Genomic DNA, 27,731 nt, shown 5'->3' on the forward strand with positions numbered 1-27,731 from the left:
AAAGATTCTTTTTAATCTTAAAAAAATAAGTAAAATGAAGGATTCACTCCCCCTCTGGGTGCTTAGGTTTTCTGACTCTGACCCTTGATATTTGCAAAGGGCTCTGAAGTCCTTATCACTCCTCTCTTGTCACCTCCTGGTGGGCCAGATGGGGTTCTTCCCTCCCTTTGTACTGCTGAGGAAATAGCGATCAGGACGCACACACAGTGAATATCGGGACGGTGAACTGTGTGTAGGTTCCAGGATTGTGGTTCCTAGCAAGCTAAGAGCGACACTGTCTAATTTTTCCTGTCCCCCATCTCTCCTTCCCTGAGGCTGGACAAAGTAGTTCTCGCTGGCCTTATTGGTCAGTGTGCTTCTCAGCATTGGGTGTAGCTTAAGATTTCTCCCTCCCTTCCTGCCTTCTTCCTCCCCACCCTCCCTCTCTGGCCTCTCCTGAGGACAGCCTGGAGGCAGCCTCCACCCCCATAGTCCCAGACCTCAGGAAGCTGAGGTTGATGGGGAGAGTCTGTAGGAAGTCACAGGGCCATGGGGTCCAAAGGGAACCCTGGACCCCATATCTTCCCTACCTAAGATGGGGTGAGGTCAGGCAGGGCGCAGGCAGAGGAGGGGCGGAGTCTCGACCCATGAGCGTTAGCCAGGCTGACCACGTCAGGGTGGGGTGTGTATGTATGTGTGTATGTACAGAGACACGAGGGAGGTGGCCTTCCTCCTGAAGAACAAGATCAAAACTCTTAAGGCAGGTGACGCCAGTGCCCGATCACAGCAGTCCAAGTTTCCAGGGAAAAATTGCCCCACCACCAATTGGCATTTTGTTACAAAGGTGGGAGTATTAACAGGTCTCTGATTCCTTTGAAACTCATACGTACAAAACTCTTTTGAAGCCTTGTTCCTTTTTCTCTCTTTCTTAAGGAATCCCCAGCTTGGGGATTCATCACTCAAGAGTCACAAGAATGAACTTTTGGCGAGGTGTGTTTATTCATTTTTATCCTATGCGGTTCTAGAGGCGGCCTCCCAAAAAATGCATGCAGTTTAATAGGGTCAACTAAAAAAGAGACCAGAGGAGCATAAAATAAAAATTAACAAGTCAAAGAGAGAACCAGTGCTTTTGGGGGGCAGGGGCTGGGGAGGAAGTTATACCCCCTTCCCTCCCGGGTGGCCTGTGTCAATGACTGGGGGGGCACTAGGGTGAGAGAGAGTCTCCACCCTCATCCTGTGGGCAGAGGCCCCAGAAATGCTCTGGGAGAACAGGACTCTCCTCCTGAGGTTACCCCAAATATGGGTGCTCTCTCCACAAACACCTCTCCCATTGAGACCCCATCATGTATTAATAGCATACAAATACATCCAGACTTCCTGATCTTTCTGTGTCAGCCTCAGAGGGAGGGAACTCCTAGAGTTGATTTCTGGGGACGGGAAATAGGGCTTCATCTTTTGGGTCCTAAATCTGTCTTTCCGTCTGGAAGTTGTGTGCGCTCTGCTCCCTCTTTCTGCCCAGATTCCTCCTGGCTCGAGTGAGCCACGTCTTCTCTCTCAGCCTTGCCATCCCATGCTGGGGGAACTGAATGCTCCCTCTTGCCTAATAAGAGGTAAAAATACAGTTTAAAAATATAATAAGGTCCATCAAAATGTTATTTTTGTGAGGAGGGCATCCAAACTGTGGGCACAGGATTTCAGCAGGAGGGTTTCTGTTGGGTTCCCAGCCTCCTCGTGGAAGACACCTGCTCGGGATTTTGGGAGCTTTTCTTAGAGGAGCTTCTGGCTTCCCTTGTCTGCAGGAAATAGTCCTCCCCAGCCTCAAATCCTGAGGACGCTGTATATTACCTACTCAGACGCCCTTGCATTCCCCATAACTCTATTTTGGAAAACCAAAACAAAGAACAAGGGAAATTTCTATCTCAGACTTTGCCATTCACATCTGTGACCTCAGGCAGATGACATCCTGGGGTCTCAGTTTCCCCTGGCAGGACGATGAGTGAGTTTGACTGATAATCTCTTAGGGCGAACTGATGAAATCCTTGATCCTATACATATATAACTTGATCATCTCTCTCGGGTCCTGAAATTTTTTCACCCCGTTTCACGAAATTGTCTGATAATTCCACCCATCGGAGCAACATTATATCGTGCATTCGACGTCACCACCATGTCCAGTTGGACTGCTGTTGGTGGCCAGTCTTTGGGGATTTTACCTTTCCAGCTTCCACCACTCGGAGGAGTAAATGCAGGAGTATTTTCCCTGTGAGGACCCCTTTCCCTGCTGTCTTTTCTTATGGTTTTTTGTAATGCAGTTCCCACCCACACACCCCCCCTTCCAAATTACAGTAAAGTGCAATGGCATTATGCACTGCTATGGTAGATTTAAACAAACAAACCGAACGATTGTCATTAAAAAAAAAAATCATTCCAGTCTTGTGAGTTTGGGATTATATTTTCCCCAGACATTTGCTGTGTTTACAGAGAAAAATAAATATCTCTGTAAGCATATGTTGTATTTACAGTGAAAAATTAAGATTTAAATAAATATCAAGCTTTGAAAATTGGAGCACTCGCAGAAGTCAATGCAAATGGATGTAAGCAAGGGCTTCCCTAACTCACGGGCGCGCGTTCCCATATTCGCTCTAAGTGTGGTGTGTTTGTCTTTCTCTCCCCCGCGTGGAGCCTGGAGCCCGGCTGTAGGGAAGGGAAATGAACATTTATGGGGCGTCCACTGTGGGCTCAACTCTTTACACAGAGAGCTTCGTTTTATCACCACCCCACCCTGGGTGGTAAGAATTATTACTGCCAGTTTTAGGTGAGGAAGCTGAGACTCAGAGAGGTAAAGTCATTTGGGTCAGATGACACAGCGATCGGTCGGCGTAGCTGGATCTTTCCGTGGCCCGAGCTGAAAGCGCCAGGCCCGGGGCCAATGCACCCATGCATGCCAGGACAGCATTTTTTAAAACCCAGAACCAGGCCGTTGTGAGCTCCTGGCACCCTCAGACACGGGGCCAACTGAAGGGTGTGTTTGAGAAGGGCAGGAGTTGCTGTCTTGCTCCCTCAGGCCCAGGGCGCCTGGCTGCTCACACATTTACACCTCTCCACCGAACACCGGGGCCTTAGCTGAAGCCCCGTCCAGACCAGACGGCAAGCCTCCCGTACCCTGCCAGGACGGCTCTCTCCTTGGGCTCGCTGTGAGCAGAGCTGCAGCTGGGCCTCATTTGTGCTTTTGAGTTTTACAAGCCAGCGTCTCGGTGGGAGATGGGTTTTGCAGAGCCCTGTAATCTCGAAGCAAACGCCGTCGGAGAGGAGGGAGAACACGTTTCTCACTTTCGGCGTTTGCTTCTGAGGGCTTCCTTTTTTGGACATGTGTTCTGTGTGTGTGTCACCCACCCCATAGCCCCAGGACTCCCCAGGCTGCAGCTGTGGAAGGACAGCACCGCCCCCCCCCCCGCCCCGGGTGTCTCTGGCTGGGCCAGAGACAATCCCCCCTTCTGGGGTCCGGGAGGCCTCGCTGGCTGTGGGGACGTCTTGCGGTGGACTGAGGGCGAGTGTGTGAGCCCCGGCAGAGACGGGCGGCTGGGCGCTGGTGGCCCAAGGACCCGCTTTCTGCTCAGGCCCAGACTGGACCGGTCAGTAACGGGCCTCCGCCTCCCATCTTAGATACCCCCCTCTTGTGGCCGCCCGAGGGTTAAATGAGGTACTGGATGAAAATATGCTTTAGAGACGAGGTCTGCACAGTGAGTACAAATGCAGGCTGGTTTTCTTACGGGTATCCAACCCAGGTGTGGGCCTGCAGTAAATTCTAAGTGGCTTTGTGAGGGGACAGAGGCCCTTTGTGGGAGTGTGCGCCGTGCTTCTCCAGCACCTTGGCGTCACCGGAAAGCCTTTTCTCGTTCCTTCTTTAACAGAAAATATCCCTTAAACCGGTGCTTCTCAAACTAATCGCCCCAGGATCTGGCTTAAATTCAGTGTTTGAATCCATAGGCTGGGGTGGGCCCAGGACTCTTCGTTCTCAACACATACCAGGTGAGCCAAGGCCACTGGTGCTTGGGCTACACTTTGAGTAGCAAAACCCAGGACAGGCAATTTCCAGATCTGAAGGACACTTCCATTTGGTGAACCCAGTTGTCATGTTCTCCATGAACTCTGAAAGCAACCGACCAACGAGCTGGGTGACCTTGCGCCCAGGAACTGAGCAATCCACTGCCTCGGTTTCCCCTCTGTATAGTAGGGACAATAAACCCAATAAAGCCCCACGAGGGTCACGTGGATTCAAGAAAATGGCAGACAATGCCTGTTTCCTTCCAGGCTCTGGATACACATCATCTGCTGTCCTTCCTCCGACTGCCTTTTACTTTCACAGCCCCCAGGTGGGAAATAGCCAAGGGATGTGTGTGACGACAGTCGTTATTTCAAAGAAGTGAAAGTCGGCACTGTTGGCGATTTGCTTGGGCTGGTGGAGGAGGTCGGGGCAGGGGGTACCCCATGTCTGCTGCTCCCCAGTTCAGGCTCAGCATCATGCCTTCATAAGGATGAGGAAAGACCCAGCAGAGCATCTGTCTGGTCACTCACATTCCTTTGGACTTTCCAAGAATTTGAAATGACTCGTATTTTTCTTTTTTAGGTAAAAAGGGAAAACAGGACCTTTTTGCCTGATGGGTAGAAATCTGAGCTTTGGGGGTTTGTATCAGCATGAGTCCTTTCTCACACACCCACACACTTACCCCCATCCCCCACTCCAATCTGTAAACATTTTTTTAAATGTGTATTTTCTTTCAAAATAAAGCCACTTAAGTTTTACCAAAATGAGCTGCTGACATGAAATTCCCATTTGGCAAACCTCTGTCATCCATGTTTTACTGAGTGTGGACTATTGTAAATTAAGTGAAGTCGGTGTGTGTGTTTTTTTCTTCCCTTCAAATGGTTATGGAACTGGAGCTGCTCCCAAGTAAAAGATAAATTACAGCCGGATGTAAAGAGGCATCATTTAAAAAGTGTCAGGATACAATTGGGTTCTTAAAAAGCATGCAGAGCTGCTAAATTCACATGAAAATTGAATGGTGCGGGATTGCCCAGGGTGACAGCGTCCTTGGCATTGATTTATCCCATCTGTTTGGCCAACGCATTACTTCGGGGCTCTGGTGGAGAGGTGGCGCCCACCGGAGAGGGTCCCCACGTCCCCTGCGCCCGGCGAGGCCTCTGGTGAGCACAAGTAAAGCAGGGGTCTGCAAGAGAAAGTGCGTGTTGAACCCAACTTCACAAAGGCGGCATTAACAGCTAGCAAGCCCTTTCTCTTATCATTTCTGGTAAAATCCTGGCAGTATGCTCTTGAAGGTTGACTTCAGACTTAATTTAACCACTCCCCTCTTGCTGAACCTCTAGGTTGCCTACCATCATTTGGTCTTACTGTGATCAGTAAGACCTGCTGTGATGCTGTGATCAAATGCTGTGATCAATATCTCAGCGCCAACACCTGTCACCACTTAGGTGTTTACCCTGGAATAGAGCAAAAGTTTAGGTCATGGAGTCCGAGGGTGTGATTTTTGAAATGCAGAACCAAGTTCTTTCTAACAGTGATTTCCAGCAGGGTGCCGCATAATGCCGTTTCCAGCACCATGTATTCTCATTAAAAAACATTTCTTGCTAATTTTTTCAGGTGGAAAATGGTATTATTTAACTTGCAGGAAATCAAGACTTTTTTGTCCTTTTTTTTAAAGAATCCCCTTGCTTAAGGAAGCACTGGGGATTGTGGAGCCCCAGTTTGGCTGTTTCTTGCCAGAATCAGCTCATGCCAGCTCGTGGGAGCCATTCTCCATATTGGCCAAGGACAGGTTCAGTGATCGCCAATTGGCAGCTTGAAATCAGCCGCAGTGAGAACATTTACACCAGGGAAATTGGCAAATGCTCTAAGCCAGGGCTCCTGCCTTGGCCCAAGAATTGGTGGTCAACATTTATCAGCACACTACTGCAGCCATTTAACACATGCTTATAGAGAGCTTGCCAAGAAAACACATGATTTATAAGCAGAGCCCACAATCTAATTAGGAGTAGTGCTGGTTAATCGCAGTTGTCACTCTGTGATCAAGGGCTGTATCTTTGCAGGACTGCTAGTCCCTAAGTGGGAGGGGACACGTTCCCTGCAGGCTTGAGTATTTGAGGAAGGCTTTGAGGAAGAATTAGAGCTTAAGCCAGGAATCCGAGGGTGTGCAAAATCAGGAAGGAGTGAAGGCTGGGAGGCCGGGTGTGTTTGTGGGGCTGTGGGGAGGCCCTCATTTCTTGTCACGGGTGCTGACTAAAATGGAAATTCGAGCTGGTGCCATGAACCTGGGCTATGACATTAGTCAGAGCCCCCCGGTCCCATGCACCGGGGTCTGTGCTGCGCACCCCGAGTCTCTCTCTTGGTGAGGGGTGGTGGTGGCAGCATGCCTTGCACCTCTAGTTCCTGGCATCTGGTTCCCATTTCTTCAGGGCTTGGAGGTCACCCTCAGCAATCTGTGGCACGCATGCATTTCAAAGGAAATGCTTAATTGGTCCCCAATGCTGGATTTGTTTTGGTTTTTTGGTTTTTTGGTGTTTTTTTTTTGCATCTCCCAAGGAGAAATGTGTTTTGTTGTCTTGATGGATGGGGGAAGACAGGCGGAGCTTGTGAATATATTTGGAAGTTGCAAAAGTTGTTCATTTTGAGACTCTGTGTGTAATAAATGGTTCAAGGGGGGCCAGACAGCCAGAGGGGAAATATTCAAGGTTTGGCTTGGTTTGGTTTGGTTTGGTTTGGTTTGGTTTGGTTTGGTTTGGTTTAAAAAGGCAGTTCCGACAGTTGCCTTCAACTGTTCACCGGCCCTTTGGTAGTGGGTGCTGGGTGCTGGTGACCCACCCTCTCAGGGGCCTCAGTGAGACAGCTGGGGTCTCAGCTCTGCCACACCGTCCCCAGAATCTTCTGCCTAGAACCTTGGACCGTGGCACAACCTGAAAAGATGGGTCGACTGCGGATGTGTGAGACGAATGAGCCCGCCTCAGAGTCAGACTCAGCCCTTGCTGGTCCTTTGTCGCCTGCCTGTCTGCAAGAGAAAGTGCGTGTTGAACCCAACTTCACAAAGGTCTCCCTCTCAGCAGCAGGCACCGTTCGGGGCATGACAGAGCCTCTGGCCCCACTCGAGGTGCGCAGAGACCTGCACACAGACACCGACAGAGCTGGCTATAATGACCAAGTGAAGATGAGCCTTCCAAGACCCCACGACCCTCCCCACTCCTTGCCTCCGGCCGCTCTGCCCTTCTTTCCCACGCTTCCTCGTCCCAAAGGACCCAGAGGGAGTATGACAAAAGAACCTGCAGGAGAGTGCTGGCAGGAGATGCTCCCGGGGAGACAGAAGTCTGACTGGGGGCGCTCCCAGGGACCAGAGAAGTCAGGGACCGCCGAGGCAGATGCGCGGGTAGGGCTGCTAGGAGGTGAGGTTGGGGAGAGGGGTGGCAGGTGGTGGGAGAGCATTGGTGGGGGAAAGATGCCCTCCTCAGCGCATCTCAGTCCTAGGAGCTGTGAGGACAGCTATGAACAATGGGCCCGGCTCTGCTGGGTGCCACAAGCATCCAGGAGGACAGATAGAGGCCCAGCTTGCCTTGAGTTCTGGAAAGTTCTAGGATCTTCCGGAAAGTGGGCATTTCGGGAACACCAAATGCCATCCTTACCTGTAGGACACTGGGGTGGTGGGATGAGTTTCCTGTAGGTAGAAGCCATTCATTGATTCATTCATTCACTTGTTCTTCTTCATTCCTTGAACGCTAAACTTTGCCTGCTTCGAAGCAGCTCTGGACCATTCTTCCACCCAGATGTTCATTCAAACATGACTCATTCAGATGGAAAGGGTGGGACCTGGGCTCAGAGGGTATGCTGGTTCCTGGCTTTCTGTGTGACCTCATGACCTCTGGGTTTGGTTCCCTCACCAACAGATAAAGAGACACACGTCTGCCTGGCTCCTCCTGGGTGCAGGACAGGGTGTCCGTGTGAGCATGCATGAGCCATGGCGTGGCTGCCAAGGAAAGATCAGGCTGTGACCCAGGCTCGCCTTCCCAGAGGAAGTGAAGCTGTTCTCCACACCGCCACCCAGTTTGGAATCCCCAGGGGAGCTTTTACAAGGCTGATGTCCTGGAGCCCACCCCAGAGATTCTCTCAGGCGGTCAGAGCTGGGCTGGGTATTGGCCTTTTCATTCCCTGGTGTTTCTAGTATGCTGCCAGGACTTGTGATCCTCTGAGCTTGAGAAACAGGGGTTTGGGGAGTGGGGGTGATTCCCCCCCGCCGCCGCATCTGGCTCTCTGCCTGGGCCTCTGGCCCTGTGGGGAGATCGGGAGGTCAGCCAGCGGCGTGGGCCAGGGAGGTAGGAGGACGGAGAGCTTCTGAGCTGCAGGCTTTCCCTCAGCCATTAAAAGTTTATCGTTGCCATGGACAGTGATTGAAAAAGGCTTTTTGCAGGACTGAAATGTGAGCAATGAAACTTGCCAGTTGATACCGACACAGGGCACTTATCTCATAAAAATATCCTCCGTGTCAAAAGGTTTCAGTAAATGTGCCTGGAAGTATTAGCAGTCATTTCTGCCAGCCTCTGGCTCCCCCGGGGCCTGCATGAGGGGCTGTAAAAGGGGGCTCTTAGTTCCCTCAAAAGAGGAGGGAGGAGGGAAGGAAGGAAGGAGAAGGGGAGGGGGAGCTCAGCCCTGGCCTGCTCTTAGTGGGGAAAGTACGGGTCCCTTAACGCGGCACCCCATAGTTTAAGCGGGTGGGTGCCTGTCCCCTGTGCGTCCTCTCGCTGCCAACGTGGAGGGTGGGAGTGCTGCTTACAGGGGGGCAGCTGTGCTGACAGCCAGCTCGGGCACGAGGTTACATTCCTGTGAGCTCCTTGGCTGCTCCCAGTGACCCTACGAGGGAAGGAAGTTACCTAGAAGGACACTGAGGCCCAGAGAGGTCGTGTGACTCACTCAGGGTCACACAGCTAGTAAGGGGCAGAGTCGGAATGAGCGCCCAAAACTGTCCTGTTTCAGGACCCCCAGGGTCTGGGTGAGTTCTCACTCTGGGAGCTGGATCGCCATCGGAGGCCCAGGCTGATCCGGAGAGGCCTCGATCTTTGGCGCCGTGTCTGCTCCAGCGCCTGGGCTTGGGGCATGGCTGAGGCCAAGGAAGGGTTTCATGCCTGTAACTAGAAGCCTCTCTGGTGTGGGATCACAGGTTTTCAAGTCACACTCAGGCTTCTCTTGCCCCTTTTATTGCACTGGAGACCCACCGGAGAGCTGAACACACAGTAGGTGCTTGTGAATTGGGTGCTGGCTGCCTCCCCAAGGTGCCCGGGGACTGCTGAGGGCGTGGCCTGCACCACCCCATGTACCGCCCCAAGTTTCTACGCAGGCGCTCAGTATACCCAGCTCACCCTGCCCCCCGCCCTTTGCTGGGCTCCAGTGACCTACTGAGCTCACTCTTGGCCTGGGTGGAGTCATGTCTCCCAGTCTCCCGCTCCCTCTCTCTCTTTACACACTCGCCTTGTACAGCTCATCCTTGCTCTGGGCTCCGCTCCTCACCCAATGTCCCCCAGATCACAGCCCCCTGTTAAGGGCTGTCCCCCAGCTCTGGCCTCGTTTGTACTACTAGTCCCAGGATGTGGCCACCTGATATTCCACGGCAACTCAGGTCAGAAACCACCCATTTTCAGGTCCTCCAAACAGCCTTTGTCTCCTGGGTCTCATCTCCTAGTTGTGGACACCATCACCCACTTCAACCCCAAGTTAGCACCCCACCTGGGATGCTTGACCGGACCGGCTTCTTTCCTCATTCATCTCACGTCAACTCGGCGCCCAGTCCCACGGGCCCTGCAGCCCGCATTGCTCATGACCCATTCCCTCTCTGCCACCACTGCCCAGGGAGGCCCCCCTCCCCTTGCCCCACTGCTCCTGAGTCGACTTCCTTCCCTCTGGCATCATCCACACACCTCACCCTCTGTGCCCTAGGTGTAAGATGCAGACCTGATCCTGTCGCTCCCTTGCCTAGAACCTCTTTGTGTCTCCCCATCACCAGCAGGCTAACGTCTGATATCCTTAATGTGTAAGAAGGGGCACGCTCCGGCCCCGCCCTTCACCACTGCCCCTGACAACACAGAGCACTCCCGCTGTTTCTCTTTTTAAATTGAAGTACAGCTGACACACAATATTATATTAGATTCAGGCATGCAGCTTAGTGATTCGACGATTATGTACTTTACAAAATGCTCACCACGGTTAAGTGTCGTCACCATCTGTCTCCATACAACGTTAGGATAATATTATTGGCTCTGTCCTCTATGCTGTACTTTTCATCCCCGTGACTTATTTAACTTATAACTAGTGGTTTGTATCTTTTGATCCCCTTCATTTATCTAGCCTGTCACCCCATCCTCCTCCCCTCTGGCAAGCTTCTGTGCCTTCCTGGTCCTTTCTTCTGCCCGCCTGTCACCTGTTGACCTGTATGTCTCCTGCTGGCTGAGAGAGCCTTGAGACAGGGACAGGATATTTTCCTTCCTGCATCTCCAGAGCAGAGCCTGGGCCCAGGCCCTGAATGCATAGGCTGTAGTATGGAGAAGACAGAACTGGGATCTTGGTGACCCCCAACAACTCTGAGCAGAAGTGGCCTCTCCTGGGAAGATCCCATAGCACTGACTTGCATAGAACCATGGGGAGTGCATTTTCTGCAGCCAGGGACTTCTGCTTCTCCACGTTTCCAGCCAGCCACGCTGTAATAAGAAAGCAGTCACCACGGATGGACAGGCTGGGAAGGTGGTTAAGCCTCAGGCTCTAGAATCACAGATGAGGGTTCAAATCCTTCCCTGCCAGTTATTCTCTGTATGATCTTGGATAAGTTACATACACTTCGAGCCTCGGTGTCCTCAACTGTAGAATGAGGTCGTGATAGGACCTCTCCACCCCCCTATATGGTTGATGTGAAGAGCAAATAAATATGAATATCAAGTGCACAGAATTATGCCTGGCATAAGCATTCAAAAAATGTTTGTCATTTCATGTCATTCTATAGATACTTTTTCTTTTCTCTTCCAGATTTTTATTTAAATTCTAGTTAGTTAATGTATAGTGTAATGTTGGTTTCAGGAGTAGAATTTAGTGATTCATCACTTACATATAATACCCGGTGTTCATCCCAACAAGTGCCCTGCTTAATACCCATCACCCGTCTAGCCCATCACCCGCCCACCTCCTTCCATCACCCCTCAGTTTGTTCTCTATCATTAAGAGTCTCTATGATTTGCCTCCCTCTCTCTCCTTCTCTTTTTTCCCCTTCCCACATGTTTATCTGTTTTGTTTCCTAAATTCCACATATGAGTGAGATCATTTGGTATTTGTCTTTCTCTGCCTGACTTATTTCTCTTAGCATACTACACTCTAGCTCCCTCCACATCTTTGCAAATGGCACGATTTTATTCTTTTTGATGGCTGAGTAGTTTCCCATTGTGTGTGTGTGTGTGTATGTGTGTATGTATATGACCTCTTCTTTATCCATTCATCTGTCAAGGGACATTTGGGCTCTCTCCATAGTCTGGAGCTGATAATGCTGCTATAAACATCGGGGTGCATGTACCCCTTCAAATCTGTATTTTTGTATCCTTTGGGTAAATACCTAGCAGTGAAACTGCTAGATCATAGGGTAGTTCTATTTTTAACTTTTTGAGGAACCTCCATACCGTTTTCCAGAGTGGCTGCCCCAGTTTGCATTCCCACCAACAGTGTAAGAGGGTTTCCCATTCAACAGATACTCTTAAGGAGCGCCTGGCTGGCTCAGTTGGAAGAGCATGTGATTCTTGATCTTGGGCTTGTGAGTTCGAGCTCCATGTCAGGTGTAGAGATTACTTAAATAAAACTTAAAAAAATACTCTTGAGTTTTTACCACTGGGCTGCTGAGCGTGGAAAAACAATATTACTAGAGTCAACAGTATGGACAAGGAGGCTTTATCCCCTCACGGGCATTTGTTGCTCTTCTTTCACATTCTTGGGATGGGAGATAGCTAGATGGCTGGCTCGTATTCAGGTGGGATGCTGCACAGGGCATTAAACCTGCCCCACGGCACAATGAGGTGAGCAGAGACTGATCACAGTTGGGACATCATCCAGTGGTGATAATGGTGGTCCTTCAAGCTCTGGTCTGATGGTCTGTCCACTCAGCTTCAGCTTGGCTTCAGCCTGAGCAGAGCTGGGCGTGGGAGCAGGGGTGCCCAGGGCCAGCCAGAACATGGAGCATGGACGCGGGATTCAGTGTGACTTGTCCATGTGCACTTGGGTAGAATAAGGAAGTGACATCCCAGCTTCCTTCTGGTTGGCAGCACTGTGGGAACAGCTTTCCAGAGCACTTGGGTGTCAGGGCCCGTATCTTTGGAGTATATGGTCTGCTCCACCCTGCAGGCTTGTGCTCTGTAGATTGTTCACTCAGTGTCCCTCCCAGACCTCGGAAAGAGAAAGGAAGCCAGGGCCTTGGGTTCAGACTCCTCATGTTCCAGAACTGTGGGGCAGGAGGGCCCTGTGGCCCATCTAGAATGTGGAAGAAGGCAGTGTTTCTGCTTCCCAGGAGGGAAGGCTCCCCCACCCAGATCTGGCCCATGCTTGGCATCTGCCCTGAAGCTGTGGTTAGGGGGAAACCAATGTTATGGGAACAGCTCCTGGCTCTGGCTAGTGTCACTCCAGCCCAGAGGCCAATTCAGGGTGGGTGGCTTGGTTTGGGAATCTTCTTTTGCCGGGAAAGGAAGGGGAATCAGTTCCTGGGTAGGGCACTGGTGGGGCAGACTGTGCAGAAGTGAGGGGCAGGTGAACAAGGGTTTCAGATGTGTGCCAAAGTTCCCCTCCCCCTCTGCCCTTAAGGTGTGTCTCTGACCCATTGTGAGGAATCGAGGTGCACTGTTGTCCGTGGCTTGTGCTAAAGATCTAACCCCCAAGAGAGTGGCTGCAAGGGTCCCCCAGCTCTGGGACCCTGAGTCCCCAGAAGCTAGAGGATTGTGGCATGATCATTATCATTCCTTCTCGGGAGTAAATACACCCTTCACCTTTTGACCCACAGGGAGATCACCTGGAGGCGCCTCCCAGATTCAGGGAGCCCTCCTGATGCTCCCAGCCTGGCTGGGCCCTGCTGGCCTCTTCCCCGATGTGGCCCTACCATCTCCCACTTTAAGCTCTGCTCCCCCTCCCCAGCTATCCTTCTAGGAGTCACTCCCTCTGGCCGGCCTGTCCCCAACCACACGCGGCTCTGTCTATTTCTGTGAATTGTCTCTTCCAAAGTGCCATCTGGAGGGGAAGAGTATGAACAACTGAAGGACCCTGGAGAGGGGACACGGATGTCACGGCCCCAAATCTGGGAACCGAATGCTCAGAGGAGTACAAGTGCAAACATCCACATATGGCGGGGCTGCCATTAGGTTGTGCAGGCCACCTCATTTAAACCCACTTTACACATGGGGATCCCCACTCGTCCCAGGTCACCAGGGGGTCCCACAACCCTATGAGAGGCAGAGCTTTATGAGATAACTCATGACTTTAATGACAGCAGCTTCTCCACGTGGGGCATGAAGAGGGTATGCATGGACACCGGTCTAGTCGTATGTGGGTCTGCCCATCCCATTTCCCTCTGGGTACACGGGGGACCACTGATGATATGTGCAGCTTTACTACACTGGAGTTCTTCCTCCAGCTCCCCTGTCCCAATCTCGACCCCCACAGGGCATCTGGTCACCCTTGCCAGTGAGCCTCTGCCCATCCCCGAAGTTTGTCATGCTAACATGCAGCTTGGGGTCCCCTGGTGGCCAGGGGCCCAAGGCACGGTGACTGCGGGGCCCTCAGCCACCCTGTCCTCCCTCGGCAGGGCTTCCTGGGGCTTCTCATCCTAATCAAGGGCTGCGTTTTAATATATGCAAATGGGGAAGGGATGGTGGCAGGGAGTCACAGACATCCATCACCCCATTTCCCGGCACCAGTCATTCATCAGCGGGGCCTTAAAGATAATACACTTTTTGTTTAAGGCAATTACTTAATCTTGACAAACTCGTGTGTTAGGCAGGGCTATTAGTGGGGCCCGTCATTAATCAGTACAAAAGCAGGTGGGTGCTTTTTCTGAACTGCAATCGCTCTTGGGGACCCAGGGTGGGCCCTTTGCCATCCTGACTGCCCTAATTACGCAAGCAGCATGCTAACAATGAGCATGCTGTGTGTGCTGTGGGGGCGCCGAGCCACGGGCAGGAAAGGGGCCCATTTTTAACGCCAGTCAGCACGTTTTCCGAGCCAGGCAGAATGATCCATGGGGGTTATTAGCAGGCACCAGGAGCACAGCTGGGGAAAACAGATAACCCCCTCCCTCGGGTCCCTCCCCGACTTGCCTCCAACTTTACGGATCCCTGGGCAGTATTTAAAAGCTGTGGTGTGAAATAGCCCTTCTGCCTGGGGGGTTGCATTCATTTTTGGGAAGGTTGAGAACAAAATGGAAATACCAAGTCCAGCCGTGTGTCTCCTGGAGTTTGTTGGCTCTGGGACTTCTTACCCCATCCCCTGTGCTTCTTGCTCGTCCATCACACACCTGTGGCTCCAATCTCTCTGAAGCCCTCTCCCAGGCTGCCTTGCAGGGGGCGCTGGGCACCCAGGACAGGGCCCTGGCCTCCTCCTTGGCCTCCCATCCTATCTTCATCATCCTTAAGAAGCTCTCACTGCCCTGTCCCACCTGTAGGAACGTGTCTGCAATTCCCATGGATGTCTGGGAGGCCCGGCTCTGACACTGATTAGCCATGTGACTGCCCCCGGCCAGTTCGAGGAACTTCTGTGCCTCAGTTTCCTCATCTGCAAAATGGGGATCATCATCATCATCATCATCATCATACATTCCTCAGCAAGTGCTGAGGCTTAAATCACATGCCCAGGAAAGCTCCAGCGTGTGGGGAGGCTGATGACTTTGCTGGGAGAAGCACTTCTGTTTGTAGTCCGAGGAGTGTCCCAGCTGCTGAGCGGAGTACTCTTAGTACGTCCGTCAGCTGCTACTGCTGTATGCTACTCCGTGCACTAGGACTTTCTCTCCTAGTCCTCAGGGAGTTTATACAGAATGTGGGCCGCTCCTAGCCACCCCTCATAGCCGCAGGGTCTCTTCTCCAGCACTCAAAAGATTCACCCACTTAAGCATTCACACTCACTCACTCGGCACATATTCCTCGCTCCCGCGGTGCCAAGCACTGGACTCTGGCTTGGAGGAAACAGTGCAGAGGGCACATCTCCTGCCTGATTTGGAGAGGGGGCAGAAGAAAAGTCCAGGAAGCATCACAGACGAGGCGAGCATGATAAGAAGCGGAGGGGCTGCTGCGGAGGGGCTTTCCAGGCAGGGTGAGCACTGGCAGTGGGCTGGGAGGTGTGAAACAGTGGGAGCTTTTGCTGTCCATCTGATCCTGGGGGGCAGTCTGTGGGGCAGGATCAGGAGAGCGCTAAGGCCAGGCTGGGCTTTGCACTCCATTCTGCAGGACACGGGAGGAGCCAAGAGCCTCCCGTCGAGCAGTCGGATCCCTCCTCTGGGTCCCCGTTGCTGGGGTGGAACTGGACCCACAGAGCAGGGCTGCTGCCCACAGTACCTTGCACGGGACGAATGGGCCAGGCTGTCCTTGGTTTGTGGAAGGGCAGCTCCGGTTTCTCCTGGCCCGAGACACATTGTGTGTGGGAGTTTGCCCCCAGATTTTAAACCCTGTTTATTTTAAAGGAAGTAGACTCCATCTGCTTTTAATTCACACACTTAGCTCATCAAAATATTGTTTTGCAAGAGGTTTTTTTGATGTCCAGGAAGACTTTGGAGGGTTTTTTTCCCCTCTCTCTCCCTTGTCTGTCTTACAGTCTTACTCTAGGAAACAAGATTCTGGGCCCTGCTCAGGGCCAATGGGGTAGGTCATGGGACCATGTTTTCTGTGCCTCAGTTTCTCCACCAGCATAATAGGGAGAAATGGGTTTTTCCCAGGGGTTCTGTGGACTGACCACTAGTCCCGCCAGGTGGATCTCCAGTGTCCCCAGTTAAGGGAACTGCTGTTTCCAGCAGCAGCAGGGGGCAGCCATGGGCTGGAGTGTGGGGGAATGGCTTGGGCTGGAACCACTCTTGAAGAATTGCGTGGAGCCCGTGCTGCCCAGGGAGCCAGGCTTCTGGGAGTCTTACATGGCTTGGCTCATGTTTCCCCAGGGCCCTGCCCTGCCTGACACCCTGCATGTGCTTTGCTTCCTGGGGGACTCTCTTTTTTGTCAGAGGTCTTAGGAGCCCACACACCCACTGCCTTGTTCGAGGACGCCTGCCCAAGCCTGCGGGGAAGGCGGTGGGCAGCGATCCAGGGCAGAATTCAGAGTGGCGCTGCTGCCCTGCTCTCTTCTGCCCTCATGGGTCAAGGGCGTGGAAGGACGACCCTGGGAGCCCTTGTCAGTTAGAAGGATGGAAGTGAGGGAAGCGAGGGAAGCGAGGGAAGGGAGGGAGGGAGGAAGGAAGGAAAGAAGGAAGGAAGGAAGGAAGGAAGGAAGGAAGGAAGGAAGGAAGGAAGGAAGGAAAACTGTTAATGGTTATTTAAGTGACCAAATAGAAGTTTTGCAGGGAGATAAGATTCAGAAGGAAAGACAGGCTTTTGGAAAGACGCGCTTCGCCACATTTTAAGTATCAGTAAGACTTTTATTAACCGAGACTAGAATTCTACGTAAAGAGTCAAAGTTTGACTGTGATAGGACAGCCACTAGCCACAGTGCCTGCTGGGCACTTCAGATGTAGCTGGCTCGAATTGAGATGTGCTGCAAATGTAAAGTACACAACCAATTTTGAGGAAGCAATACAAAAAACCAAAAGGAATATCAAACATCTTATGAGTGATTTATGTTGGTTATATGTCAACAGGATAATATTTTTGATATCCTGGGTCAATGAAATTAGATGATTAAAAATATTACCTGGGGGCGCCTGGGTGGCTCAGTTGGTTAAGCGACTGCTTTCGGCTCAGGTCATGATCCTGGAGTCCCAGGATCGAGTCCCACATCGGGCTCCCTGCTCGGCAGGGAGTCTGCTTCTCCCTCTGACCCTCCCCCTCTCGTGCTCTCTCTCTCTCATTCTCTCTGTCTCAAATAAATAAATAAAATCTTTAAAAAAAATAAAAAAAATAAATAAATAAAAATATTACCTGTATCTTTTTAGTTTTTTTTTTCCCACGTGGCTACTAGCAAATGTAAAATACCGTATGTCCCCTGCAACGTTATGTCTCCTGGCCAGAGCTGCATTTGAAGGGTGGCTACTTAGAGAAGAAACCAGTGGTACGATTGTCTTAAAGAAGAGAATCCCCTTGAGTAACATAATCACTGGGACCAGACCGACCAGGGGCTCCTGAGAAGTGGTCCTTGAGAGACCTGCTTCGGCGAAGCATTTGGTTTTTTTTTGTTTTTTTTGTTTTTTGTTTTTTTAGATTTTTTATTTATTTATTAGACAGAGAGATAGCGAGAACAGGAACACAAGCAGGGGGAGTGGGAGAGGGAGACACAGCGAGAGAGGGAACACAAGCAGGGGGAGTGGGAGAGGGAGAAGCAGGCTCCCCGCAGAGCAGGGAGCCCGATGCGGGACTCGATCCCAGGACCCTGGGATCATGACCTGAGCCGAAGGCAGACGCTCAACGACTGAGCCACCCAGGCGCCCCGGCGAAGCATTTGGAATTGGCTGTCGAATGCAGAGAAGGAATTAAGTGTAGCCCGCGTGCTCGGAGGTGCTTGACCGCTGTGCTCGCAGCAGATTCTGCTGCACGGTTTTGAATCTCATGGACTGGCTTTGGCAAGCCCCGGCTCAGAGCACTCAGAAAGGGGTGTCCTAGCCAGCCCGGGAAAAGTGTCACCAGTGCGCGGTGGAGACTGAGTGCTGAGGTCCCTTGAGCACCACAGCGGAGTGACCACGGACTCTTGTGGTGCTCTTGGGAGGACGAGAAGCACTGGGCTGGGGAAACTTTTGCAAGAGCTCTGCAGGAAAGGGACCAGATGCTGGTGAAGGAGGCAGGGTGGCAGGTGACACCTGGGGGACCCATGTGGCGCGGGAGACACCCTCCTGAAAGTCTAAATGGCCATCCTCCCTGCCCCCCATGACAAATGGGCTTTTTAGACAATGACGGGACGGCTGCTGGTGCAGGTTTGCAGGTAGTCTGTGAAGGGTGACGAGACACGGGGGCATGTCCGCACAGGTAAACCTGAGCAGTGCTGGGTCCACACGGGAGTGTTGACATCCGGCCCGGGACACAGTCACCAGCTTGTGGGTCACTCACTCCCCAAGCCCCTGGGCTGGATCCGTGCTTTCGGCAGGGTCCCTTACAGGTCTTCAGGGAAGACTTTCAGAGCCACGGTCTCCCGGGCCTCAAATCCAATATAGATTTTAGGGTCTCGCCTACTACTTTCTTTGGAACAGATCCTGTGGCCAGGACAGTTTTCACACTGAATCAGGCTTGACCTTCTCTGAGGTCTCTTTTGGTTCTAAGATTCTCTAGTGTGGGGCCCCACTCATGCACCCCGACAGGTGGGCGATCCGTCCCATTCCCTGCGATGGCAGGGGTCTCCCCGGGACCCCTTACTGAAGGGGCGGGAGGTCCGTGGAGATGGCCAGGCGGGCACCGGCACACACTCTGGATGCGTGGTATTTTGTTCCTGCCTCCCAGCCTCCCTCTGGTGGGAGTCCTGTCACTGCCCTCGTTGTACAGATAAGGAAACCGAGGTGCAGGAAGGTTAAGTGAATCAGCAGTGGGCTTGGCTGCCGTGTCGGCTGCAGCCTCTGGCTCGTGTGGCCTGTTCCCCCATCTTACTGTCACCATCAGTGGGGAATCTCAGTCAGGGCAAGCGGCTCTCATGAGAATACCGTGCACGGGAGGGCTTTGACCACTGACTTTTAGTTCTCTGGGAGGTCTGAGATCATAGCACCAGCGCATTCAGTGTCTGGTGATGTCCCCCTTCTTCTCTGTGTCCTCACATGGCGGAGGCCTTAGGGACCCAGGGTCCCTTCTATGAGGGCACAGATCCCATTCACAAGGGCTCCACCCTCTTGACCTAATCACCTCCCACAGGCCCCATCTCCAAACCATCGCCTCAGGCATTAGGATCTCAACCTACGAATTTGGGGGGGACATAAACATTCAGTCTGCAGTGGGGGGGGCAGACCCCAGGACAGACCCCAGGCCCTTGCTGTGAGGGCCACGTGGCGTTTGGTCAGGCACCTGCTAGCCCTTGGGATGTGCACCCCACGCCAGAGAGCAGCCTCCGGGCACTGCCCTGCGTGGAAGACGGGGGGCGGGCTGGCCCCGGACCCGGCTCGGGGCTTCCCCTCTTTCCAGCAGTGGTTTTGTCACATTTTGTCAAGCAACACCTTGTCGGACAGGCCAGCCCGCGGCTCCGGGGTGGGCGGTGTGCCCTGGTGGGTCTGGCCCGGGCCCTGATCCCGGCGAGCTCCGTGTGGGGGCAGGTCTGACTGCATGAGCAGCAGTGGGCCTCAGCCTGCCGGACACCAGCCAGCTAGTGGTGTTGGAATTTCCTGTCTCGTTTTAACTCCCCCCACCCCGCTCCCCCCAAGTGAGACAGAAACGCTTTTTAATTGCATGCTGTGGAGAGTGCCATTCAGGATATTATTATTCTTATTAAGTGCTTCCTGTGGGGTGGTGCCTGGCCATCAGGAGGGGCCTCTTGGAGGCAGCTTGTCTTGGGGCTTATTATTGGGAATAATAGTGCCATTTGCATAAATCCCGGAAGTGGACTTGCCTGGCTGCTGGGAATGAGGCTTTCCTGGACTCTTCTACAGTTTCATACCCCCTAGCTCTGATGCTTTGGCCGCTCCTTCGTTCCCGTTGGGAGAGGACTTGGCCATCTGAGTCCACACGTCTGAGGGGCTGGCCTTTGAAACTGTCCAAGTTCCCAAGTGAACTGAGGCCACTCCAAGCGAAGGGAGGAATGCACATATACCATCTCCCGTGGCTTCTCCCAGCCGTGGCGTGCACCTCCGCTGCATTCCTTGTGATGCTCAAACCCTTTGCCGCCGCCACTGGTAAATGGGCTGGTGTGGTGGTCACCAGGATTTGACCATCACACCCAAGCTGTCTCAATCATCAGTCATGTTGAGCTTCTCCAGATGTGGACATTCACCAGCTAACACAATGCAGAACAGGCATGAGTTTGAGAAATAATCTCCTCTTAACTTCCCAGTGCAAGTGGGAACTCTGGAAGTATAAAAAGTTAAGGTAGGCCAGTGGTTTTTCAAGTGTGATCCCGGCTAAGCTGTGTGAGCCTCACCTGGGTGCTTGTTATAAATGTAGATTCCCAGGCCCTGAGCTCTGGGGAGGGAGCCCAGCAACGGTGTTCGAACAAACCCCCCTACCAGTGATTCTTGGGTCTGAGAAGCACTGATGTTGGTACCTAGTAGGTGTTCCATAGTGGGCCTCTTGTTATGTGTAACACATCACCTAGGGTCTCCGGGAGGACCCTAGAAAGAGGCGTTCCTAATCTTGTATATACAGGAGAGGACACATGTCTTGACTAGGAGTCATGTTCTGCACAGCTCTGTGCCCTGGTACGACTGAGTCCTCTGGACTCCGTCCATACTGCCTCTGAGCCTGAAGAATCTGTCATCTTCCCCCTCCTTCCAGCTCCCCCAGTCTTGGCCACTAGGGCCCAGTTCCAAAATCACCTCTTCCAGGGAGGCTGCCTGGCTCCTCTAGGTGCCCTGACTCTGAGGCCATTCTGGCATTCTGGAGCCTGCTGAATCACGGGGTGTCCAGCCTCCAGCTTTGCAGACGGCCTCTGCGGAGTGCCCTGGTGCACGCCTGACAGGCAGGGATTGTGCTGCTGGGCCCTCCTGCATTGGCTTTGTGGGGGAAGCCTTAGGTGGGCTGGTGGGCCGAGAGAGTGCCCTCCATCCTCTGGGCTGTGTAGGCCAGGGACTGAGAGCTTTGCCCAGAATCCCTACAGATTCCGGAGAAGGCTGAAGAGCTGGACCTGCTGGGGCCCGAAGCCTGTGCAGGTCAAGACCACATCAGAGGGGAGCCCTGTGTCTGAGCTGCATGGTGTCCTAAGGCCAGACCCGTGCAGCGAAAGGAAGGGTCATGCCATCTCTTCTTAGGAGCTGGTACTATCATTTCTGGTATTTCCTAGGAAGCCTTTAGCTCCAGAATCCCTGAGAAGTGGGCCCAGGATCTCCACAGGAATGGGAGAGAATGTAGTAGTCCTGCCCTGTGGGATTTGTGACGAGCCCAGCTTCAAGGGCTAAAACGTAGACTGTAGCCGTGCGGGCAACAGGCTAGCATCCAGCATCTGCTGAAGGGCGGCTAATCACCCGGGGCCAGCCGCACAGAAAATGAAGGTGTCAATCATTGTCCCTTCCCCGCACGATTAACATTTTTCATTTTGTAGAGCATCTTCACGTTTCTGTTCATGGAAGGGTTAAACTTTCTGTTCATGGAAGGGTTAAACAGTTCAACTGACCAAGTTAGGTCTTTAGGGTGGAACCAAGAGTAGCATCCTCTCTCTCTCTACTGGGATGGGAGAGGCCTCCCCAAAGGTGCACTTGTCCAGGCCATCAATGCCCCCTTGCTTTCTAGTGGGGGAAAGGTAGGTTTGGTTTAAGGAAATGGGATCACACAAGGGGTCCCGTCCTCGGAACCGCCACCCTCCCGTACATGGGAGGTGTCACCTGCCTGGGACGCGATCACACCTGCTTCTGCCTTGGGCTTCCCAGGGGCTGACTTACCGCTGCAAGGCAGGGTGATGGGGCTAAAGGCAGATGAGGAGGGGATCCCTATTTTTAAAACCCACCTTTAAGACAAATTTCCCCGTGCTGTTCACTGAACTCAGCAGGCCACCTGCAGGCCCCCCCGCCTGTTTTTTGGTTTTGCCAGCACCAGCACAGACACTAGGGACACAATGGTGGGAAGCAGTGGAGTCGGGAGTAGCAGTCTGAGTCTCGAGCAAATGTACCGTGTGGAAATCGGGGTACAGTCAGCAGGGATCCATTGGTGGAAGACCTTTTCAGCAATGTTCCTGAGCCCATGACCCATCCTCTCTGCCCGTCCCCACTCTATCACGCAGTGAGTCGGGGAGCACCAGGTCCTATAGGATGTACATCGAGCGGTGGATGCCACATCTGAGTGCTTGCCTGATGCATCTCAGCGTCCCTTACACCAAGGAGTAGGGCCCTTGCTCGCATTTCCTCTGGGACTCACAGTGGTGAGGGAGGGAAGTGCCACTTACTGATATTTTGCTCTGTGCCACACTGCGAACATGCAATACAACAGCAAGGGTTGGTGTCGTTCCCATTTTACAGATGAAGACACTGAAGCCCAGAGTGCTTGTCACTTGTTAGCAGATGATGAAACCGGGGTTCACACCCAAGTCTGTTGGGACTTATGGCTCACGTGCTTCTTACCCCATCCCAAGCTCCGTAGACCATAGGGACATGTCATCCCCCTTAAGACTGTCGTTTGACTGATGTGCAGCTCAGGAACAATCTGGATTTCAATCTAACTGTAAAGTACACCGTGCTGGTCTTCAAGCCTGCTCGTGTGCCCATTTCTCTTTCCTCCACGTGAGCACCTTCCTTCTCCAAAGATACAGGTGTCTCCAGCTGCCTGGGTCCCGCCATTAAAGGGAAAGCGACCTGGTGAGTCATCTGCACTTTAGTGTGAATTTGTTTCTGTGACTTTCCCAAGGTCTGTTTGCTTTTAAGAAAATGAATGAAACCGTTACACTGGATATTACGATGCAAGGAATTGTAAGGGAAAGGAATGAAATGCATTTGTCTTTAACCGGGAATCCCAAGGAGAGTCCCCCGTGGTGCAAGAGAAATTGGAAGCCAAGGAGCCCTTTCCTGGCCCCCTAGAGGCATGCCAAATTGGAATGCCTCCATTGCAGCTTATTAGAGGCGGCCTGGAGCCATCAGGGTGTCTGTGATACAGCCGTGGGGCACGGGCCAGCTGCTCAAGAAGGCTATGGGGATCCACACCCTGCCCTGGCCCCTGGCCTCCCTCTCAGGGCCCTGGGGACCGCAACGACATGCGTTTCTGCCTCGCCATAACTCGGACCTGTGTTGTGCTAGGACCAGGTCTCCTTCCAGAGACACCTCGGTCAGCACCAGGGCGTTGCAGCCCTTCGTGCAGAAACCTTTTGCTTCTCTGGTCCCAGGCCCAGAGCATACCGGCCCATGTGCTCTGAGCTAATTGCCTTCTGTGGTCTTAATGGAAATGACCACAGGAAATGAAGACCATGCTAATCTCCAGGGAGTGGACAGCCCAGAGGGCCGTGTGTCCCTAACGCATCCAGTCTGTTCTGGAAGATGGCTCCTTCCACCTCGCCAGCCCCTCTGGCTCTGGATCAGCCTCTCTGGCCCTCTCTGAGCTCAGTCCTCAGGGCAGCGACTCCGTGTTGTAGCAACACATGACTTCATCCGAGGAGAATTCCTCTGGCTGCTGACGCAGCTGCCCGGTCATGTTTCGATGACCCAGTTTTCCCGATTCTGTGTCTGAACCCTCTGCTGACCCCTCCCCATCTTCTCTGGCAGAAATTCACCAGAGTCACTATTAATGGGACATGAACTAGACTATCACAGAGGGTCCTCTGTGCCCCCTCCCGTTAGACCAAGGACAACACCAAGGCCAGCGAATCCTCACCCTTGGGACCACCAGCCAAGGAGCATCTGGCTTTTAAACCTTAGCACAGAAAGATTCTGGGTTTAAAAATAAAAGTCCAGGCCCCACCGTCCTCAGCTTCCCAGACTGGTCGTCTTTCTGTGTAGGATCAAAAACAAATGTGCATTTTCTTCAGAGGGGCAGGGGTGATCCGTAGAAAATTCCCAGCTTAGGGTTTCTTCCCCAGAAACTTAAAAAGAGAGCCATTTCTTTGAAATGACATATGGGATGTATGTGTGTGTATGTGTTTTTCCCCCAAACCCCCTGCCGGAAGGACATGATTTAGTTTGGATTTTTTTTTAACTTAAAAAAAGAGCCCACAATGAAAACAATGTGTGGAAGGATTTCATTCAATATGTCACTTGAAGTCAGCTCTTGTCCTTTATGTGTATTTTCGTGTTCCTTGGGTGCTGCGGACGGCCTCTGGACCGGGTGATTTCTTGCCAGAGTCCAAAAGGGAATTTCTCCCCCTGCAGCCAGGAGGAAGGGCTCTGAGCAAAGCATTCACTTCTGAAAGAGGGGCGCGCGGGGACGGTCCATGCCGGTCTGAAAGGGTCCTGAGAACTCAGATGGGCCAGATCAACCTTCACGCCTTGAATGGCCTGGGGTGCACAGTTGGCCCCTGAGACAGCTGGTGGGGGCTCAGGGATAATCAGGGGCTGGTGGGCCGTGTGCATCCAGAAGAGTCACTGGTCCCTAGTAGTGAGTTGTATGGATAAAGCCACAGTGACGTGGTACCGCCTGCGCCCCAAGCTCCTGTCCCCTGCTCAGGGATCCGTCCTATGACCTCAATGTGTCACTGGCTGGGACAAGCATGGCTCTTTCTCCGGGGAACAAGTGACCATTCACAAACAGCAGGACTGTCCTGGTAGGAAGGATCTTAAAGCCCATTTAATTCCCATTATACAGATGGGTAAGGTAATGCCCAGAGAGGAGACATGATTTCCCCACTGTCGCATGGTCTGGCCCGCAGCTCTGAGTTAAGAGAAAGCCACTGCCTCTGGTAGTCTCCACAGCCTGCACCCCAGTGATCAGGCAGAAAGGGGGGTGTGGCCTCAGCTGCAGCAGGACTCGGGGTGGCTGTGTGTCTTAATGCCTCTTCCCAGAAGCCCCAGTTTCCTCCTTCCCCATCTCTCTCTCCCTCTCTCTCTCTCTCTCTCTCACACACACACACATACGCACATAACACATGCACACGTGCACACCACACATACACGGCCCTGGCTTCAGCCCTGGTATCACCTCCATTTCATGTTCGCCTGGTAGACGACCATGAGCACTTCATTCCTGCAGATTTTATAGCTCTTGAGACCCGGGTGAAGTTGCATTAACCCCGAGAAGAGCACTCCTAGCTAGTGAGGTCGAGGGGAAGGTCTGGGCTCTGCGGCATTAGGGGACTGCCTTCTGCTTCTGCAGGCAGCAAGAGGAGAGAAGAAAAGCACACCTGGGTGCTGCGGGACGGCCAGTGGGAGGACTGGGAATTCTGGGGTCAATGCCCCCTGGGGTGCCATGAAGAGCCAGGAACTGATATCTGCAAAGCGCTAGGAGTGGGCCCAGTCCTACATGAGCATTTGTTAAATATAATATATACTCAAGGTGAGACCAGAAGGACGCCAGGGATCACCTTTGTACCCACAGACTGCCTCTGAGGATTCGTTTTGGCTGGGCAGAGGGAAAAGCCCATGACCAGCTGTCCTGGGCCTTGGATTCTCCTCCAGGTTCTGTTGTTTTTCAGCTTTGTGACTTTGGGCTGAAATCACCCATAGCCTCTATTTCCTCATCTGTGAAATAGGCACAGTAACACCTACCCTGGCTGCCTCAGTGGTGGGCGGGGGGGGGGGGTATGCAGGAAAACATTCAGAAACACACAAAGGCAAACTATTTTTATTTTATTAATAATACTATAATCTGGTCTGCCTGGCCACATTAAAAAATATATATATACCCGAAAGGCCCTTTCCTAAACATCTGGGGAGCTGGACACAGCTTCCCTGCTGATTCCCCTGGGGGCATCTTGTCACCGCCACCGGAGTCCTCTCAGAGGACATGGGTGGGCCTAAAGGGATGGGGTGGTCATTCCAGCAATCTCCAGCTCCGCAAGTGAGGGCCCCACCAGAGGGACGGGACAACACGGCTGCTGTATCGTGTGTCCCCTTGGAGCCCAAGATTTGTGGAGTCTGTGTTTGGCAAACTGATTTAGTCAGGGTGAGAAGATTCATTTTTTGTTGTTGTTGTTCTCAGTACTCATGGAAGGTGCCAGTTTTGTGGAACTATGAGGATAAATTTGAGTATGTGAAAATTAAGGTTAAAATTTCAGGGGGAAAATTTTCTTTTAAGAATTCATGATGGCTCAGTCAGTGGAGTGTGGGACTCTTGATCTTGGGGTTGTGAGTCTGAGCTCCACGCTGGGTGTAGAGATTACTTAAAAATAAAAAAAAAAAAAATCTTTTTTTTTTTTTTTTTTAAGAGAGGGAGTGTGCACAAGCAAGGGTGGGGAGGGGCAGAGGGAGAGAGAGAATCTTAAGCAGGCTCCACACGAACTGTGGAACCCAATGAGGGGCTCCATCTCACAATCCTGAAATCACAACCTGAGCTGAAATCAAGAGTCGGATGCTTAACCGACTGAGCCCCCCAGGCACCTGCAAAATTAAAAAAAAATCTTAAAAAAAAAGAATTCATGGTGTTCAACCCAAGTATCTGTTGACAAGTGGATGGATAGCCAGACCAGGAATACATCCATACAGTGGAATATCATTCAGCCTTAAAAAGGAACTTCTGACACATGCTATACCAGATGAACCTTGGGGACATTATGCTAAGTGACATGAGCTAGACAGAAAAGGACAAATACCGTACGATTCCACTCATATGAGGTATGTAGAATACTCAGACTCATGGCGACAGAAAGGCGAATGGTGGTTGCCGGGGGGCTGGGAGAGAGGAGGAATGGGGAATTAGTGTTTAATGGGGACAGAGTCTCAGCTGGGGAAGATGGAAAAGTTCTGGAAATGGATGGTGGTTGCCCCCCAATTTGAATGTATTAATGCCACTGAGCCGTACACTTAAAAATGGTTCAAATGGTAAATTTTAGGTTACATATATTTGACCACAATAAAAAAAAAAAGAATTCATAGTGCTTATGGGACAGTCCCAGGACCTGTTTGCAGGGAAACCGAGAGCAGAATTATGTGTCTGCATCCCTTACAGTAGGCTGGGCAGTCAGCTGACCTGTACACACGAGAAACAAACCCATGCCCATCTCTTGCGAGGATTCTGCAATTCAGACTCCACACGCACGCCTGCTGGCCCATGGCATTCAACCCGAGTAAGAGTTGACTGAGGAATCGCCACTTCTTAGCCCTTTTCTCAGTCTAACTACTTTTTAAAGAGGCTTGTTTTCCTAAAGCCTATAATTATGTTTGCCTCCAGGGGACCCAGGAATTTTTTTTTTTTTTTTTTAAATAAGCAAAGAGCATCCTACAATTACCATGATGATTTGTTGAGGGCAGGCCAAGTGCAGACGGGAGGCTGACACGACTCTGAAAGCAAGGCTCACGTGCTGGCGTCTGCGTCTTGGAGGCACCCACCAGCTCATTTGGGGGTCAGTCATTAATACGAAGAGCTGCAGAATTAACAGACCCAACAGAACGGGGCAGGCGGCTCGGCGGGGTTGGGCCTTCCTGAGGCTGGCCGCGCCGGGAGCGGGCCCTGGCTTCACAGATGGTTCTAGGTAAATATTTCCAGCCAGGGTGACTGTGGCATCCGGAGCCACACGCAGCCCGGGCCGAGATGGGCAGCAGTCTGCCAGCTCTGTCAGCCCTGATTTGCGGCTGAGCCTGTAATCTCCCCGAGTTCAAAGAGCGCTTAGCTGCTTGTCTTTGTCAAGAGCGCGGTTGGGGATCTTTAATGTGAAAGATGTAGGATCCTCGGGCTGCCTTTGATTATTTATTCATCCCCCTCCGTGGGCGTGTGATAGCCAGGGCACCGCGCGGAGCTCCCTGTCCTGGCTACTCGGGCTCTGAAATTCATTGAGCTTTAAAGCCCTTCGAAAATGGCTTTTGGAG

At 52.3% G+C, this 27,731-nt stretch overlaps 1 protein-coding gene across 1 annotated transcript in view; it reads left to right on the plus strand.

The window, feature by feature from the left end:
- The window catches only part of GLI2 (GLI family zinc finger 2), a 244,455-nt gene that overhangs the window by 155,497 nt on the left and 61,227 nt on the right, over positions 1-27,731 (plus strand). The window lies entirely within an intron of this gene.

Source organism: Mirounga leonina, unplaced genomic scaffold, assembly GCF_011800145.1.
Source record: "Mirounga leonina isolate KUSES-001 unplaced genomic scaffold, KU_Mleo_1.0 Mir_151, whole genome shotgun sequence".
In the NCBI taxonomy this organism is placed as follows: domain Eukaryota; kingdom Metazoa; phylum Chordata; class Mammalia; order Carnivora; family Phocidae; genus Mirounga; species Mirounga leonina.